Raw genomic sequence first — 17,458 nt, forward strand, 5'->3', positions numbered from 1 at the left:
AAGGGCTTATGGTCTACTCGTCTGATCATATTTTTAGCATTATCTTTAGCACCTGCTTGGTCTCAGGTGTGCGGATCGGCTTAGAAACCTGTAGAGACTTCTTGCAGAGGGTAGGGGGTGGACAGGGAGAGGGAGGAGTGAATTTCAATACATGGATGCCCAGTTCAAGGACTCGCTGTGTGATCCCGCTCTAGTGAACTCCCCTCCGTAAAAATCTAATGCTCAGGTCGATGGTGAGGTCTTTGGGCAGCTAGGATGAACTCTGACCCCCGTGAGGATTGGCCAGCCCACACTGCGAGGCTTGGGAATGACATCGGTTTGTGTCCAGGCTGAGCTGACAGTGCTGTGGTGCGTGTGCTCCTGGGGTGCAGGTGACTTCTGCTGTCGCCCAGCACACAGCCTGTTACTTCATATTCCACACGGGGCTCCACTATGACATCACTGAGCACGGGTAGCTGGGAGTAATAGCACGTGACTGATGGAAAATTTCAATGGGATCAGAATTCTGGGACTCCAGTCCTTAATCTGTCTGAGACTCTGTTTCCATGTCAAGAAACAGGAAGAAGAAATATGTCACCTAGACTAAGGGTCAGGGTAAGCATAAAGGGACTTCATGTATACTGGTCTCCATGAGGGTCTTAGGAGAAACATGCTTTTTTTTTTTTTTTTTTTTTTTGGCCATGCAAATGTAAGCATTGCTGGAATTTTTTCATGGGGTGGTGGCCTTTGAAAATCTTCCAGGATGAAATCACCTCTAGCCCTCCCTGTAGAATAAAGCGGTGGCTTGTTCAAGGCTGGGGTGGACCCTGAAGTGTTTCCTGAGAAAAGTTCCTGGCTTTGCCTGCTGGCCCTTCACACTCCACAGCCGTCTAAAATTTCTAGTCTATACGGACTGCACTTCAGTTAACAACAAACTATGGTCTCTCTCAGCGCTGACCTGATGCCTTCCAACCCTTAGCCAGAGGCTGGACGAGAATGTCCCCCGTGAAGGGCTATTTCAAAATTACTCAGTGTATCACGCTTCTTGGTACTTTAGGTGTTTTCTTTGGGTACAGCCAGACATGGGAAAAGTAAATACTCAGACATTTAACGTTTAGGTTCCAAAGAAAATACAGAGTTGCATTTTCATGGGGGTAGGAAGCCGTTAAGCATTTGGTTTGGATCTGCTTGGGTTTGTGGAGCTGGGCCCCTGCCCCTCCTGGTCTCACTCTGAGAAACCTCACATCAGGAAACCGGTCTACTCCTGAGGACTAGCAGAAAGTCCCTGTCCTCGGAGTTTGCCGTCAGAACTGACTTTTATCTCCCCCAACCGGAGTTTTTTGAGCTGGGAACCTCAGAATCGAACCCGAAACTCACGGTAACAATCCCTGGCCCCTAGGGACTGCCTGCTTGTATCGGATCACTTCTCAGACCCCCCTCACCTACCCACCCGCTCTTCTCGCTCCAGCTGACGTGCTTCGGTTGTGAGCCGTCTCAGATCTTTTCTGCGACCAGAACGCCATACAAGCAAACAAAGTGTTTCACATAATCTGTTGCAGAAGCTGATTATCCAAGTACATAAACAGTCTATTATAAATTGGCCAGGCTTTGTGTCAAGTCCTCTCTCCTCTCCCACCCTTTACTGCTTCCGTCCGCAACACACTGACCAAGGAAGGGGGTTACTAACTAAACTCGACTCTGGGTACAGACCCATGCAAATGAGAGGTACTGGAAAATACTGGTTTGTTGAATGAAAACCAGAAGATCTGAGGCAAGAAGAAACTGAAGCTTTACTCTACGGTTTCAATTACATGAACTCCCAGTTTTCTGACCTCGTGAATGATTTCATTTTGCTCTTCCTATGAGTGCTCTCTAGTTTGGATACCACTATGGTGTCCCTTTGTTGTCCTGTTTCACTCTCTTTGGGGGGAAGGCTGAGAAAACACTGTAGAGCAGGGGCTGGCAAACTTTTTCATGAAGGGCCATCCAGTAAAATTGTGTATTTTATGGTCCACACGGTTCTCTGCTGTGAGAAGAGTGGATCTTCGTTATAATTGGATTCCATAGTTAGAAATTTGCCCCCTCACTAAAAATTATTTATTTAAATCTATTTTATTTTTTTAAGCTTATTTACTTATCTTGAGAGAGAGAGAGAGAGAGAGCAGGCACTTTAGGGTGGGGCAGAGAGAGAGAGAGAGAGAGAAGGGGAGAGACAATCCCAAGCAGGCTCTGCACTATCAGCTCAGAGCTCAATGAGGGGCTTGAACTCACGAACCGTGAGATCATGATCTGAACCGAAATCAAGAGTCGGTTGCTTAACCGGCCGAGCTACCCGGGCGCCCCACTGAAATTTATTTATAATCCCCAAGGCAATACTGGTGGTGCCTTTGTAGTTAGTTATTCAGGGACATGTGCAGAGCATTGAAAAACGTGACTCACCAGACACCTACGTTCCCAGCTGTGACGGTGAACAAGGCAACCTTCTGTCTTCTCATTTCGGCTTTCATACTGCACACAAATGTCCTTTCGGTGGTCTATTTAGTGTCATGGTTTTTGTGTGTGTTTTGTGAGTGATCGCCATGTTTAAGATAGCGCCCAAGCGTAGTGCTGTAGGGCTGTCAATGCTCTACGGGCAAGAAGGCTGTGATGGGCCTTAAAAGGGGAAAACTGTGTAGGCCAGCCAAGTTTTGTCCCAGCACAAGTTGGCCACGTGTGCAATGTCCATGAATAAATAATACAGGAAAATGAAATTTCTTTTAACATAAATACACACAAAATAAGGTTATATATTCATCTGTTGACAAAAATGTTGTGACCAAGGCTTGGAGGCCCCTCACCCTGTATTTCCCTCAAGAGCAATGGTTCAGTGTTTGCTAATTCAGTATTCCTGGTAACTTTATAGAAGTTGATTATGGTGAATAACGATAAACGACTTTATTCAACGCAGAGTTAGTAACGTGAAAGCAGCCATACACGCTATGAGCATGGATAGGTTCTAACAAAAGTTTATTTGTGGCTATGGAAACTTGAATTTCATAAATTTTTATGTCACAAAATATTCCTTAAAAAAAGCTTTTCCCCCAACCACTAAAAAATATGAAAACCAGTCTTAACTTGCTGGCCTTTTATGGGCTAGGTTTGGCCCACGGGCCACCTTTTGCCAATTCTTATTGTGTGACTTTGTTTTCAATGAATCCTCCCCCCCTTTTTTTTTTAATGATTTATTTGTTTTATTGTAGAGACAGAGTGAGAGGGGGAGAGGAGCAGATTGAGAGACAGAGAGAGAGAAAGGAAGAGAGAGAAAATCCAAAGCAGGCACCACACTCGGCACGGATCCCAACTCAGGGCTTAATCCCACAACCCTGGGATCAAGGCCTGTGCTGAAATCAAGGATCAGATGGTCAAATGACTGAGAAACCAGGCGCCCCAATCCCACTGCTTTGGAGCCGGGTCACTGGAGATTAGAGAGACCCACACTCTCATTCCCCTGGAAGTCTCTGCCATCCTAGGACTCACTCTGATGGGGCCTGAGACCATTTGTGTTCTTTGAAATAGGAGACAGTACTGAAGCTGGAGTTCAGATAGTTGGGTTTGAAAGTCAGTTCTGCGATTTCCCAGTGGTTCCACTTGAGGCAACTTTTGTGAGCTTTCTAAGGCAGAGAGAGTCATCTCCTCACACTGCAGTACAGGTTACAATGCACAGTCAATAGAGGCTCTGCAGATGGGACTCATATGCACCCTCACGACTCCCACCCCAGACCAGTTACACAGCTGGACTGCTTCCCTTGGGGTTCTTTGGACGCTCTCCAAGCCTCACCAAGGAAGCAAGCAGCTGCAGAGAAATCTTATTCCTTTCTACCCTCCTCGCCATTTTCAGGGGTCAGGGAGATCATAAAATGAGCACGAAGATATTCCCCTAAAAAACTATAGGCCCCCATTTCTGTGACCTCACTACATTCTATTTAAAGCACAAGGGAGGTCCCCCTAGATTGCCCCTGCCCCTTGTTTAGGCTAATGTCAGTCAGATAATTTTCAGGCATAAGCAAAAACCTGCTGGTGAGAAACCTCTCAAATGTCACTGCTTACAAAAGAGGGAAGAAAACAGAAAACTCTGTTTATTTTCCTGACCTAAAAGATAACATCGCTTTGCCCTTTACCTTTGTTTAAGGTCAGATCTGGAGCATTCTTTGAAAGTGGCTCCAGAAGAAGGAGTTTCATATATGTAAATTCTTTAGCAATTTACCTTTTTAGTAGTAATGATTATTACTATAAAAAAACAACGTTAATTTCCTCATCGACAAAATGGAAGTAATGATTTGTATCCCAGCCTACCATTTAAAGTGACTGGTAAACTATACAGGGACGATGTGACAGTCACTGCATCTAAGTCAGCACTGATTCTAAAGTGGCATTTTAGTGGATTTCATAAGCAATGGGTGGCAAACTTAAGTCACCACTGTTATCCCAAGGAACTCGCGGCGCTTTGCAGACAGGGGCACAGAAAAGCGACATTCAGGACAACACAGCCTCAGACCTGAGAGCTGTAAGGGCCCCGGGATGGCGCCAGCCCCTAGCGTAAGAACGAGGAAGCAGGGCTCGGAGCGCGGCGGTGACCTTGCGCGCCCTGGGTGGAGAAAGGAGACGGAATTCCGCACCTGGCTGCGAGCGCGTCTGCTCCCGGAGCTTCCCCGACCCGCGCGCGTGGAGGGCGTGGGAGGCCGGAGGGGAGGCCCCGCCCCGCCTCGCCTAGGAGACCCCGCCCCCCGGGACGCCCGGCGGCCAAGCGCGCGGACAGGGGCGCCGGCGGGGCGGCGAGGGGCGCGGCGAGCGCGCAGTCACGTAGCAGCCCGAGGATCCGTTCGCTCTGCGCCACGTAGGGCGCGACTCCCGAAGGTGAGCGCTTTAGGATGTAAGCGTGTTACAGAACAGGAAGGATCCTCCTCTCCTCCCTTGAATTGCACCGTTCTAGAAACTGACAGAAAACGGGAAGCTGGCACATTTGAACACGTTAGACTTTTTTGAAAACCAGCGCCACGTCATGAGAGACAGCAGGGGGCTCAGAGAGCACGACTTTCTCTTGCTTGGCACAGAAGGAACCAGATTCGGGCAAACCCGACAGGCTGGGATGCCTCTCTTCACTTTACCTGCGCCCCTCCCTGGGCCTCGCTTCCCACGACTCACCCGCCCCCCTCCGCCCGTGCCTCGAACAGCCCTGCTGTTCCACTATTTTCATCTGGTGGTTGAAGACTTTAAACAATAGTTTAAAGTCCGAGTCCGAGTACGGGAGCTAACCCCGCCTCTGCCGCTGGGTGAGGGTGTATGTTTGGTGAGTTGCTTCATCCCCTGGGAAGCAGAGATTGAAACAGGAGCTAATGACAGGTGTGCCACGGGGAAGCGTGACTCAGGAAGGGCCGCACTGCGGCAGTGCCGTCCTTTGCGGGGCCTTGGTAAGGTTTGAGCCCTCGGCGAAGCCCCAGGTCCCTTTCTATTCCACGTTGCTACTGAAGCTGATCCAGAAAACCTGCACGTTTTTGCAGGTGGCCCTCAGGGCCTTGCCCGCCCTCCTGTGTGGTGAGAGGACGTGATCCCCTCTCCTTGAGCCTGGCGCTTCTCTAAGGCCACGGCTTCCATCGCCAACACGGCTGGTTTTCAGAATTCTGGCCGTGGAATACAGCCTCCGAAGGAAGGACGAATCAGAAGCACAATGTGTTTGAAAAGGGAGTGGGAAGGTGGAGGCCAGAACCCACCTCACCATCCCGCCCGCCCTCTGCCATCAAGCAGCCTGGCAGGTGGGAAGCCCTTGGGCTCTTCAGGGGACAGTTCAAAAATCACCCTCTTGCACGTTAAAGTTGCGGATCTTTCAGGGCGTTTTGGTGGCTGAGTCCATTAAGCGTGGGACTCGGTTTCAGCTCAGGTCGTGATCTCAGGGTTTGTGAGTTGGAGCCCCGCACTGTCAGTGCAGAGCCTGCTTGGGATTCTCTCCCCGCCCCCCCCCCCCCAAAAATAAACTGAATTTTTTTAAAGGCTCTTTAGCGTACTCTCCCTAAAACCTTTTGCCTTCTGGCCTCACCATTGCCCACCTCCACTCCCATCCCACGGTCCAGACACACCTGAATGTGAAATCCCTTTCACTTGTCCACTTCCCCCGCTCCTGGAGTCTCTACTCAAATGTGGCTCGTTTTTCCTGCCTTCCGGGGCACTTTCCCTGGCACTTTGTGCACACCTCACTGTAGTCCACGGTGACAATTCCAGTACCCGTTTCTCAGGCCTTGCTTGACTTCTTTGCTGCCTTTGAGAGAGAGAGAGAGAGAGAGGCCACCCCCTCTTTTTTGAAACTCTTCCTTTAACTTTTAGAACTCCATGACACTGGAGTTTTCATTGTCTGCTCACCCTTTGAGGGTTTTCTCTCAGCCGAGGCTTTCCCATCAGCCTGTTGTTTTGTTTTATTTACTTTAATTTATTTTAATTTAATTTAATTTAATTTATTTTAGAGACAGAGCACAAGCAGGGCAGGGTGGGGGCGGGGAGAGAGAGAGAATCTTAAGAAGGCTCCATGTTCAGTGAGGAATCCGGTGTAAGGCTCGATCACATGACCCTGGGATCGTGACCTGAGCCAAAATCAAGAGTCGGATGCTCAACCAGCTGTCGAGACTGCTGTTTTTCTTAAGAGACACATTCTACCTGTGTGACCTCATCCAGATATTCCCCTAATACGTGAACGGTATTGGTTCTGTTGGCAAAAACGAAGGAGTATCTGGCCCAGGCATTCCTCTCTGTTTCCAGCTACTTCCGTTCCCCCACGTTACCTTCTCTGAGGTCACTCCAAATATCTCCCATATTTAAAAATTTTCAGCTATGCATTCACCCATGCTTAGATATAGTGTGTTAATTTAACTATTGTTGAGAAACAGATCACCCCAAAACTTTTTAGTGGCTTACAAAAACAGTCATCACTTATTACGTCTCTTGGTTCTGGCTTAGGCTCCTTCATGAGACCTCAGTTAAGGTGTTGGCCGGACCTGTCTCCCGCTGGGTTGAAGGATCCACGTCTCAGGTGCCTTATTCATGTGGTTGGTAAGTTAGCACTGACTCTTGGTGGGAGGCCTCAGTTCCTCTTCATGTGTGTTGCTTGAATATCCTCATAGCCTAGGAACCAGCTTCCTCCAGGACAAGTAATCCAAGAGGGCAAAGTAAAAGCTTCAGTGCTTTCTGTAATCTAGCCTCAGAGTTCAGACAGTGTTTTCTCTACCATTCTCTCTTGGTGACTCAGAACAGCCCCAATCCTGTGGGAGAGATTGGCTACACAAGGCTGTGAATACCAAGAGGTAGGGATCGTTGGGGGCCATCTTGGATTGGGCTACCCCATTTAGTTACCCACTTTCTTAAGTGTAACTTAACTCTGACTCCTGTCAAAACTCAGCTGACTGACATATGGCCACTTCCTTTAAGAAGCCTTCCCCGTTGGTGAATTTCCTCTTCTCCCATTAGACCTGAGGCATAGCTCCATTCCCTTCTGCACTAAGCTGCACTGAAATGTTGATTTACTTGCTTCTCTCTTCCCTAGTCTTTGGGTTTCCGGAGGGATAAGAGAGTATCTAAGACAATTCGAAATCAGTGTCCAGAACAATGGTGCATAGCAGAATCTTAGTATAATTTATATAAAGAATAAAGGAAGAGGTAAAGAATAAAGAATAGGTAAAGAATATGTAAAGAATAAAGGAACAGGTAAAGAATAAAGAATAACAAATAGGTAAATAACATTTCCTTTCTCCAACTAGAAGTATTTTGCATAGCACTTAATTTTTATCACACCTCACTTCAGTTCTCTGCTGATTGGTTTTCATATTTCAGCTTTTGTATTACATTTCCCACCTGCTTAACCCCTGACAAGCTCTGTTCTCCTTTGATCTTATTCTTATTCTTATCTTAATCTTATTCTTGGGAAATAATTATACATTTGGCGGAGATGTAGCTATAGTGACGTCCACTGCAACTTGCTTATGATGTTTAGCTCTGTAGAAAACCGAATGTCCATAAACAGATTTGACTAAGTAAGTGATACAAAAACAAAAACAAAAACAGACCATGGTGTAGCAACTAAAATAATAATATAAAAAATGTTTATTGATATGAAAAGACGTTCACTTGGTATTCTTAAATGAAGTAAAACAAAATTATAAACATTTTAATGTGGAATTTTTAATTGCAGTAAAATACGTGTAACATAACAGGTATCATTTTAGCCAGTTTTTAAGCATCTAGTTCAGTAGCATTGAATACATTCACCTTGTTGTACCGCCAATGTCCAGAATTTCTCATCTTGCAAAAGTGAAAGCCCATACCAACGCACCTGGGTGGCGTTAAGCATCCGACTCTTGATTTCAATTCAGATCTTGATCTTGCAGATCATGGGATTGAGCCTCGCATGTAGCTCTGCACTGACAGCCAGGAGCCTGCTTGGGATTCTCTCTCTTCCTCTCTCTCTGCCCCTCCCCCACTCTCTCTCTCTCTCACCAAATAAATAAATAAATAATAAATAATTTTTAAAAACTCTGTACCAGTAAAGCAACATTCCTTCCTCCCCATTTTCTTTCCTTTCCTCAGCCCCTGGCCACAACCATTCTATTTTCTATCTTGATGAGTGTGACTGCCCTGGTACTTTTTATAAGTGAAATCACACAGTATTTGTATTTTTGTGCCTGCTCGTTTCACTCGGCACAATACCCTCAAGGTTCGTCCGTGTTACAGCGTGTGTCAGAATTCCACTCCTTTTCAAGGCTGAACAATATTTCATCGTATGTATATGTCACATTTTGTTTATCCACTCATCTGTCAGTAGAATGGGCTGCTTTTAACCTTTTGGCTGTTGTGAAGAATATTGTGATGACCATAGGAGTACCAGTATCTGTTCAAGGCCCTGCGTTCAGTTCTTTTAGATATATACCCAGAAATAGAATTGCCAGGTAATATAGTAATTCTGTTTGTAATTTTTTGAGAAACTGCAATACTGTTTTCTGTAGAGCCTGCGCCATTTTCCATCCCACCAACAGTGCGCAAGAATTCCAATTTCTACACATCCTTGCTGACGCTTATTGTTTTCTATATGCGTGTGTCCTTTTTTTTTTTTCCCCCATAGTAGCCATTCTGGTGGATGGGGTGGTATCTCAGGGTGGTTTTGATTTACATTTTCCCTAATGATCAGTGATGTTCAACATAGTAGGAGATCTTTATATATTCTGGATGTTAACCTTCTATACATACATGATTTGCAAATGTTTTCTCCCATTCTGTGGTTGCCATTTCACTCTGTTGGTTGTGTGGAAAACATTTTTTAAAGAGAAATGTCTAGGCAGCCATACATGCACTCAGGAAAAAACTGAAAAAACATTCTAGAAACTTAGGGGTATGGATTATGCAATTAAGAGTGATTTTAATTTTCTTATATTATTAACAATTCTTTGGCATAAACATATTACTTTCACAGAAAATTTTTAAGTAAATAACATCTTGATTCTAATAAAGCATAGGTCATAGGTCTGTCCTTTGAAAGTCTAATCAAAAAAGTCTGAAATCAAGAGAATATTCAGATTGTCAGCATCCTCCCAAAGGGGTACTGATTCAAGGAGTGACAGGTTGTTTTACTTTCCTGAGTTTCACTTTCCTCTTGCTTAAAATGCAAGATTTTCCCGGTATTGGAATTCTTTGTTCCGAAGAATTGCTATACACACCATATACATAACTGATTGTCCTTAGGTAACTTTTCCCCGTACCCTTTCTGCTTCAAAAGGCATTTGTTCCTATTTCTATCAGATCAGTCACCCCACAGAATGCCTGGTCCCATGTCTAGGTTGGGGTGTCCTCAGAATCCAGGGCTCACCCCTCTTTGCAACAGCCACAAGCATGGTGCTTGGCATAGTTGCTGAGTGACGTTGCCAAAGCCAGAGGCGCATTTCTGTTATCAGCTTCCAGGAGCATTTGACGCAGGAGGATGACTGCCTCTTTCTGTTGCGCTCATCTCCTCTTGGCCCTTCTGTGACACCACACTATCTTGGTTCTCCTCCTTGGTTTCTGGCTACTTTTTTCCAGTCTCCTTTGCAAAGTCCTCTTTATTCTCCAGCTAAACTCTAATGTTTTTTTTTTTTTTAAATTGATTAATTTAGAGAGAGAGAGAGAGAGAGAGCGAGAGCAAGCATAGCAGGGGAGGGGCACAGAGAGAGGGGGACAGAGGATCCGAAGCCAGCTCTGCACTGAGAGGCTGGCAGCAGACTGATTTGGGGCTCGAACTCACGAACCGCAAGATCATGGCCTGAGCTACAGTTGGATGCTCAACCGACTGAGCCACCCAGGTGCCCCAGCTAAGCTCTAATAGCAGAGTTCTTCACTGCTCCTCACTTGCTCTCCTTCCACGATGCTCTCCTTCCATCTATTGCCAAAACTTTAATTCCTGCCTATTTGCCCACTCTTTCTAACCAGCTCGCGCGTCTCTGTAGAGCTCCAACTTGTGTATCCAGCTGCCTTGTGGTGTGTATATTCTGTTTGTCCTTCCAGACCCACTCTGTACTCTTGATGACCCTCCTCTCTGCCCTAGCAGTTTGACTTTTGTGAACGACATTAGAAGGCTCTCTGACTTCCAGCTGGGCTTAGCCAATAGAAGTTTCCAGCAGAAGATTGAAAGGTAGGAGGGTGAGGGCAATAAGTCGATTAGCGCAGCTCCCTCTTTGTGGTTCACCTCAGACCGGCTGTGTCTCTCCACTGAAGGCCACAGACACTTTCAGAAGGTCCTCTCCATCCACCTCTAGTCCCCCAGCCTCCTCTCCCAACCAGTCACTAACCCTTTCCCTTGCTTCTTCAGGCCCAGGCATGGGAACGCCTCCCCTCTGTCACCAGCTTCAGGGCACCGCACTGCCTCTTTGCTTTTCCTAAACTCTGCCCACACCTTTGTAAAGAGCCTTTTGATGAGGCTCTCTTCCCCTGGCTCTGGTTTCCTGCCAGGACCCTGACATGCACACGCCTACCCTACATCTCCCCTTGGAATTCTCACGGTCGTCACAAACAGGACCTGTTCACAACGTAGCTTTTGATTTTCCTCCCCATCTCTCCTTCTCCCTGCCGTCTGCCTTCTCTGTGAACGTCAGCACCAGCAGGCCAGGAGCGCGGGGCAGACGCCATGGGGGTGGCACACGGTCCCCACAGCTCCTCAGCCGCGCTGTTGTCCATCTTAACTGTCACTACTTCCGTGAAATCAGCTCCCCACGGCCCGCTGCTCCCGACTCTTCAGTTCTCAGCCTGGACGTTATCTTCTGAAAAAAATCTTCCTCGGCACAACCAGTTAAGGGTCTCCCATCCCTTTATTGTCTCTCTCTGTGCCAGTTTGTTTGCTTCTTAGGACATAATATCACTTCCTAATATCCCTCAGGGAGTGATTATGTATTTCATTTGAGAGCTATAGCTCTTTGGTAGAAAAGGATGAGCCTGAGATATAAAAGGTAATGACTATGGCTCTTAAGGTCACCCGATTTGGAGGCTAGTGTTTTTTGAGCTTGATCCAACACAGCACAATAAATTTTTTAAGTTCCAGACCTATGTCCCTGTTAACCTCTTTACAGTTCAGTATCCCCTCAAAGCCTCATGGAATACAAACCATTGGCTTTATGCATCTATTCTACATTGGCAGAAATAAACTACATGACGTCCAGGGTTTCATCAGAGCCCAGTTCTACTGGCTCCAAGTCCAAGGACTTATCCTTGACTGTGCATTTGTTTCAAATAAACTCCACATATAAAAACAACTGTCAAGAGATGTAATCTAGATGCCTAAAATGCCAGATTCATGAGTTAGTGACTTGGCTCAGTCAGTGAGCTGCAAATTCAGAAAACAAAACAAACAAACAAAAATAAATGAAAGAACGCATTTCTAAAGCAAATTGCCTTCCTCATGTCAAAATCCTCATACACATGGAGTCAGACAGAAAACAGAAATAGGTCTATGTGTTATCTAAACTGAACTAAAGTATTTGCTTTTTTTCCTTCTTGTGGAACATTGCCTGAACGAAACGCCCATCCTATTTGATATATGGACTCAAAGCTGAGGCACCACGATGGTGTTTAGGGTCTCCAGTATATTGGTTTTATCTGCTTGAAGCCTTGGGGTTGAATCGAGCAAAAGGAATCATGACCCTGGATGCTGCCTCTGGGCAGGGGTTCAGGAAAATAGAGATGGAGAAAGGATAAAATGAGAGGATAACTGGTCCATTCCATGATGATGATGATTATTATTATTATTATTGTTGAGAGAGAGCAAGCAAGGGAGGGGCAGAGAGAGAAGGGGAGAGAGAAGGGGAGAGAGAGCCCCAAGCAGGCTCCATGCTCTCAGCACAGAGCCCAACATGGGGCTCAATCCCAGCACCCTGAGATCATGCCCTGAGCCAAAGTCAAGAGTCGGACTTCAACCAGCTGAGCCACCCAGGCGCTCCTATTCCTTGAACATTACTGAGTGTTATGGACAAGGCACTGCTTTAGGGTTGTGTGTTGACTGTGGTTTGACTCTCATTCCTCCTCATGGACTCTTTTCCCGTGTCCAGTGACACTGGACATTATTTCCTTCCTCGGCTGGTTAAAAGAAAAAAACAACAAAGAGACCAGGAGTCAAGGATGGATCTCGGGCCTATTTTTCTAGAAGCTTCTCTGTGAGCCCCCAGTAACTTCAGAAGCATTTCCTTCACCCGTGCATTCTAAATTCTTAAGCAACCTATTCACTGTTAGAGGAGGAGCCCTTTTCTTCTGGAGAACTGGTGATTTGGACCCCCTAAGCAGCTTGAGTCCTGCCCCTGGGTGTGGTGAGGCCTGAGAAAAACAGGACACCAAGAAGACAGCTCATGGGATTATAGAACTTTGTTCCGTAGCCCCCACCATCTGCGGTTTGCTTTTCACAGTTCCAGTTACGTGCCATCAACCATGATCCAGAAGCAGTGACCCTCCTGCTGACATGTTGTCAGAAGGTCAGTAGTAGCCCAACATTAGTTACAGCGCCTACGTCATTCACCGCACTGCCTCTCATCACATAGGTATTTTATCATCTCACATCATCACAAAAAGAAGGGTGAGTGCTGGACAATAGGCTATTCTGAGAGAGACACCAGATTCACATAACTTTCATTACAGTGTATTATTATAATTGTTCTGTTTTATCGCCTATTAGTTATCATTGTTAATCCTTATTGCACGGAATTTCTAAATTAAATTTTATCATAGGTATGTATGTATAGTATATGTAGGGTTTGATTCTATCTGTGGTTTCCAGCATCCACTAGGGGGTCTTAGTATCACCTAAGGATAAGGGGGGAACCACCGTATAGGATTTATTCTATTGCTGCCAATACTGGGGGCAGCCACAATGGTGAGGGAAGGTGTTATCATCTCATTTAAAGCTGTTCAATTTGTGTGAAGGGACCAGAGGTCACACCTTGTCTACATTCTCAAGACTTACATTTGTAACCTTGGCCTAGCAGAATTGGAGGAAGGAAGTCCAACCCCTATATCATTCAGCTGAAGACGTAGTGGCTCAGGAGCATGTTTTGTCTGGGACTGCATATCAAATCAGATCATTTCGTTGAGCACTTACTATGTGCAGATGGTTAATTTTATGAGTCATCTTTGCTAGAGTGTGGGGTCCAGTTTGGCCAAATATCAGTCTGTATTTGCCCAGAAAGGTATCTTTTTAGATATGGTTAACATTTAAATTAGCAGACTCTGAGTAAAGCAGATATGTGCCACAATGTGGATGGGTCTCATCGATGGGTTGAGTTGAAGGCCTTAAGAGGAAAGAGTGAGGTCCCCCGACAGGGAGGGAATTATGCTTCCAGCCTGCAGCATCAGGTCTTGTTGGCCTTTCCAGCCTGCCAGCCTGCCCTACAGATTCTGAACTGGCCACCTCCCCCAAATTGTGTGAGCAGATCCCTAAAAATAAATCCCTTTCTCTAGATGCATCTTCTTGGTTCCACTTGTCTGCAGAACCCTGACTAAATACATACGAAATGGGAAAGGTGGGGGAGGGCCAGGTGATGAACACCTGGCTTCCAGGCACCTGGGCTCTGCTTTGGGGGACACCTAACCAGACAAGAAACCAGAGTGGGTGTTCAGTTCATGGCCATGTAATCCATGACATTTTGGGGGAACAAGCGCTTGTCTTCTTCACACATTCAGCTTCTAGAGTGACTATTTTATTTTATTTTATTTTATTTTATTTTATTTTATTTTTGAAAAATGTTTTACTTTTGAGAGAGAAAGAGACAGCATGAGTGGGGGAGGGGCAGAGAGAGAGGGACACAGAGAATCCGAAACAGGCTCCAGGCTGTCCGCAAAATGCCCAATGCGGGGCTCGAACTCACAAACCGCAAGATCACGACCTGAGCCAAAGTATGGGACGCTTAGCCAACTGAGCCACTCAGGTGCCCCTGGAGTAGCAATCTTAAAGCACCATAAGCCAAAACCAAAATTAAATCCACCAAGATGCACAGTGTTCCTCTTACGGAGGAAATGGCCTCACCAAACCCGGGCTGTGTATTGCTGAAGCCATCCGTCTGCTCTCGGCGCGGTAGCAGGGCCCTGTGTTTCTCAAGTACACACGCCGTGTTCCTGCCACATGCTCGAACTCTTCATTCTGGGAATTAAGCTGAGGACAATTTCCTCTTCCCTGACAGCAACCGCCAGAGCCTGCTTGCTTTCGTACACGGTATAAACGCAAAGTGGGTGTTTGCAGGAAAGCTGTCTGAATTCTTTGCCCTTTGGCTGTGCAGAGCCAAACAAAAATAAGCAAAATGTGAAATCTCAGCTTTTAACGAACGTTATCAATGCTTACTACCTTCCGTGGGGGCCTTAGGTGGGAGGTGACAAAGCGGGATACATTTCCATCTAAAAATAAATGAGCTGACATTCCACAATGGAAATTACATTAGTTACGACTTCGGCTCCCTTTATTTCTGCTCTCCGTGAGCTTAGTTATACCGAAAAGTAGAACTTGGAGGAAGATATTTGAACAGTTAAGATTTGGAGCACAAAGACAGCTTGCGCTGTGCCCCGGAGTTTCTTTCTCGTGGCAGTCTTCTCCCATGCCTGGTGCTGCTACCGGGTCAGCCACTGGTGATGGAGTCAGTGGTTCAACAGGTTCCCAGAGGATAAAAGGAGACGCTCAAAGCAAGGGGTCGATCGGACTTAATGAGACAGAAAGAACATTTCAACAAGCTAAGAGGTGGCTCAGAGGCTTGCAGAAACCAAAGATCTGGAAGTAAGGAGAGAAGCTGGCTATAAAGCTGAGAATCTGGGATGGGCAGGGATCAAGTGGCCAGTTAGAATGCGCCCCGGTCTTCCTGCCTCACCCTGCAGTGTATAAATTTACCGTAAAGCACGAGGCTGTCGGGAAAACCGGACAGCTCTTCCTCCGCTTTCCTGTCTTCTCTAGGATTTCCTGCTAGTTGGGCCACCACCCACCCCGACAGCTACCACGTACCCCCATCCTAGTACTGTCAATAGGCACGCAAGGCAAATTACTCATGCGTCACTTAGAGTGCGTGCTCGTGGCCTAGAACTGGGGTGGGCAGCTGTGAAAGCCTACTGGTTCCCTGTGACTGACTCCCCCTTTCCTTATTAAAACGTGTTGTTCCCCCTCCAGGGTTCCCCAGGGCCCCAAGGGAAGGCTCACTGTGATTCGTGTGACTTTAAAATGGGAAAAATCGTCCTGTGGTGGAAATGCAGGACCCACTCGGTAAAGTTCATATGGGGGTCTATTTTCAGGAGTTCAAAGGCAGAACAACAATGATGAAGACGTGGTCGTCAGGACATGGCAGCCAGGAAACCTATGTATCTCATTCTTTTTTTTTTTTTTTTAATTTCTTTTTAATGTTTACTGTTTTGAGAGACAGAATGAGAGTGGGCGAGGGGCAGAGAGCGAGGGAGACACGTAATCCAGAGCAGGCTCCAGAGACCAACTGGGGCTCGAACTCATGAACTGCGAGATCATGACCTGAGCTGAAGTTGGACGCTTACTGACTGAGCCATTCAGGTGCCCCTGTATCTCATTCTTAAGACACTTGTGAGAAGACGCTGCAGAGTTGCTAAATGTGGCATATGTGGCTTTAAACACCTCAGAGCCAACCCCAAAGGGACCGTGTCATAAGTTATGTGGTTGCGGGAGGGTGGGCGCCATGGAAGTACTGTTGCTCTCAGAGTAGAGATTAGAGAAACCCTCGTGGTCCCACTACACGCATGCCCACTCCACCCCCAGCTGCCTCTGAGGATAGAGGGAACCACCTTTTCTAACACCCTTACAATCAAAGTGTCAACAGTCTATAAAGGCTGTGGTTATAGGGGTATGGTGACAGACAATAGTCCCTGCCCTGCAGAATTTTACGCTTTACTAAGAAGGGGGAATCTGCTCTGATTTAATGAGTAGAGGAGATTGAATGGATGGCCTTGGATGGGCACTTTGAGAGGAGAGACATTTGTCACATTGTAAGTCGACTTTACACTGTATTTACACAGTACTCTGCACCGAGACCTGCGACCTGTCCGGTATGTCCCTTCTGAAAACCATGAAGTGGTTGGAAAAAAGGACACACGGAAGAGGTAAATTATACCTGTTTTGGGGTTACACTAATTCATACTTACAGGAAAAGGTGAAACTCAGGAAACAAAATCGCGGCTCTCCTGTTCAGCGTGGGGGAAGGGGCACTGACCCAGAGGAGCGGGCTCACGGAGAAGAGAAGGGAAAGGTGGAGCTCCAGGAGAGAAGAGACGCCTCCCCTGGACTAATGAGAGGAGCTTCAGCAGAAGAAAACACCGGAAACGTGCCCTGGAGAGGCAGAGGACACATTCCTTCAGTAGGAACAGCGGGGACACCTTTCTGGGGGAAAGGGGAGAGGAAAACAGGGCAAGAACTGATTCTTGCCATCTTGTAGAACTGATTCTACAGAGCTCTTTCAAGTGAGTGGCATAGAATTTCCTCCATCGCAAGGTGCTTTTTGCAACAGGACCTACAAGCCCTTCTTTTGAGTTTTGTGGGATTTCTCTCTTTTTATTTTCATTCGTTTGGTTTTGCCCCCAGACAGCTGGCTTAGGTGAATACTGACACGAAAATTGTTAGTGTGCTCTAGTCGTGGATTTAGAATACCCTGAATCAGAAGTGACAGCCGTGGGTTCCTGGGTGACTCGGTTAAGCACCCACTCTTGATTTCCGTTCAGGTCACGATCTCATGGTTCATGGGTTCAAGCCCTGCCTCAGGCTCTGTGCTGACAGTACGGAGTCTCTTGGGATTCTTTCTCTCTCCCTCTCTCTCTGTTCCTCCCCGCCTCGTGCTTGCTCTCTCTCAAAATAAATAAATAAACAACCACAACAAAAAGAGGTGAGAGCCAGCCTCTGGATGTCGATGTCGGCTGGGTATCACAACCAGGACAACCAAAATTTCATGTTACACATAAATCCAGT

At 46.6% G+C, this 17,458-nt stretch overlaps 2 long non-coding RNA genes across 2 annotated transcripts; both read left to right on the forward strand.

Moving 5' to 3' along the window:
• The first annotated feature begins 499 nt into the window (after positions 1-499).
• On the forward strand, positions 500-1,581 carry LOC121039757 (uncharacterized). The gene is made up of 2 exons (XR_005794972.1): positions 500-594; positions 1,379-1,581. It is a non-coding gene; the product is annotated as an uncharacterized LOC121039757 (long non-coding RNA).
• A 3,186-nt stretch (positions 1,582-4,767) lies between these two features.
• On the forward strand, positions 4,768-17,207 carry LOC121039758 (uncharacterized). Its single transcript, XR_005794973.1, has 4 exons — positions 4,768-4,872; positions 6,961-7,053; positions 12,912-12,977; positions 16,516-17,207. It is a non-coding gene; the product is annotated as an uncharacterized LOC121039758 (long non-coding RNA).
• The last annotated feature ends 251 nt before the right edge of the window (positions 17,208-17,458 follow it).

The sequence above is a fragment of the Herpailurus yagouaroundi genome, unplaced genomic scaffold (genome assembly GCF_014898765.1).
Source record: "Herpailurus yagouaroundi ecotype Mexico unplaced genomic scaffold, PumYag 181, whole genome shotgun sequence".
Taxonomy (NCBI): Eukaryota; Metazoa; Chordata; class Mammalia; order Carnivora; family Felidae; genus Herpailurus; species Herpailurus yagouaroundi.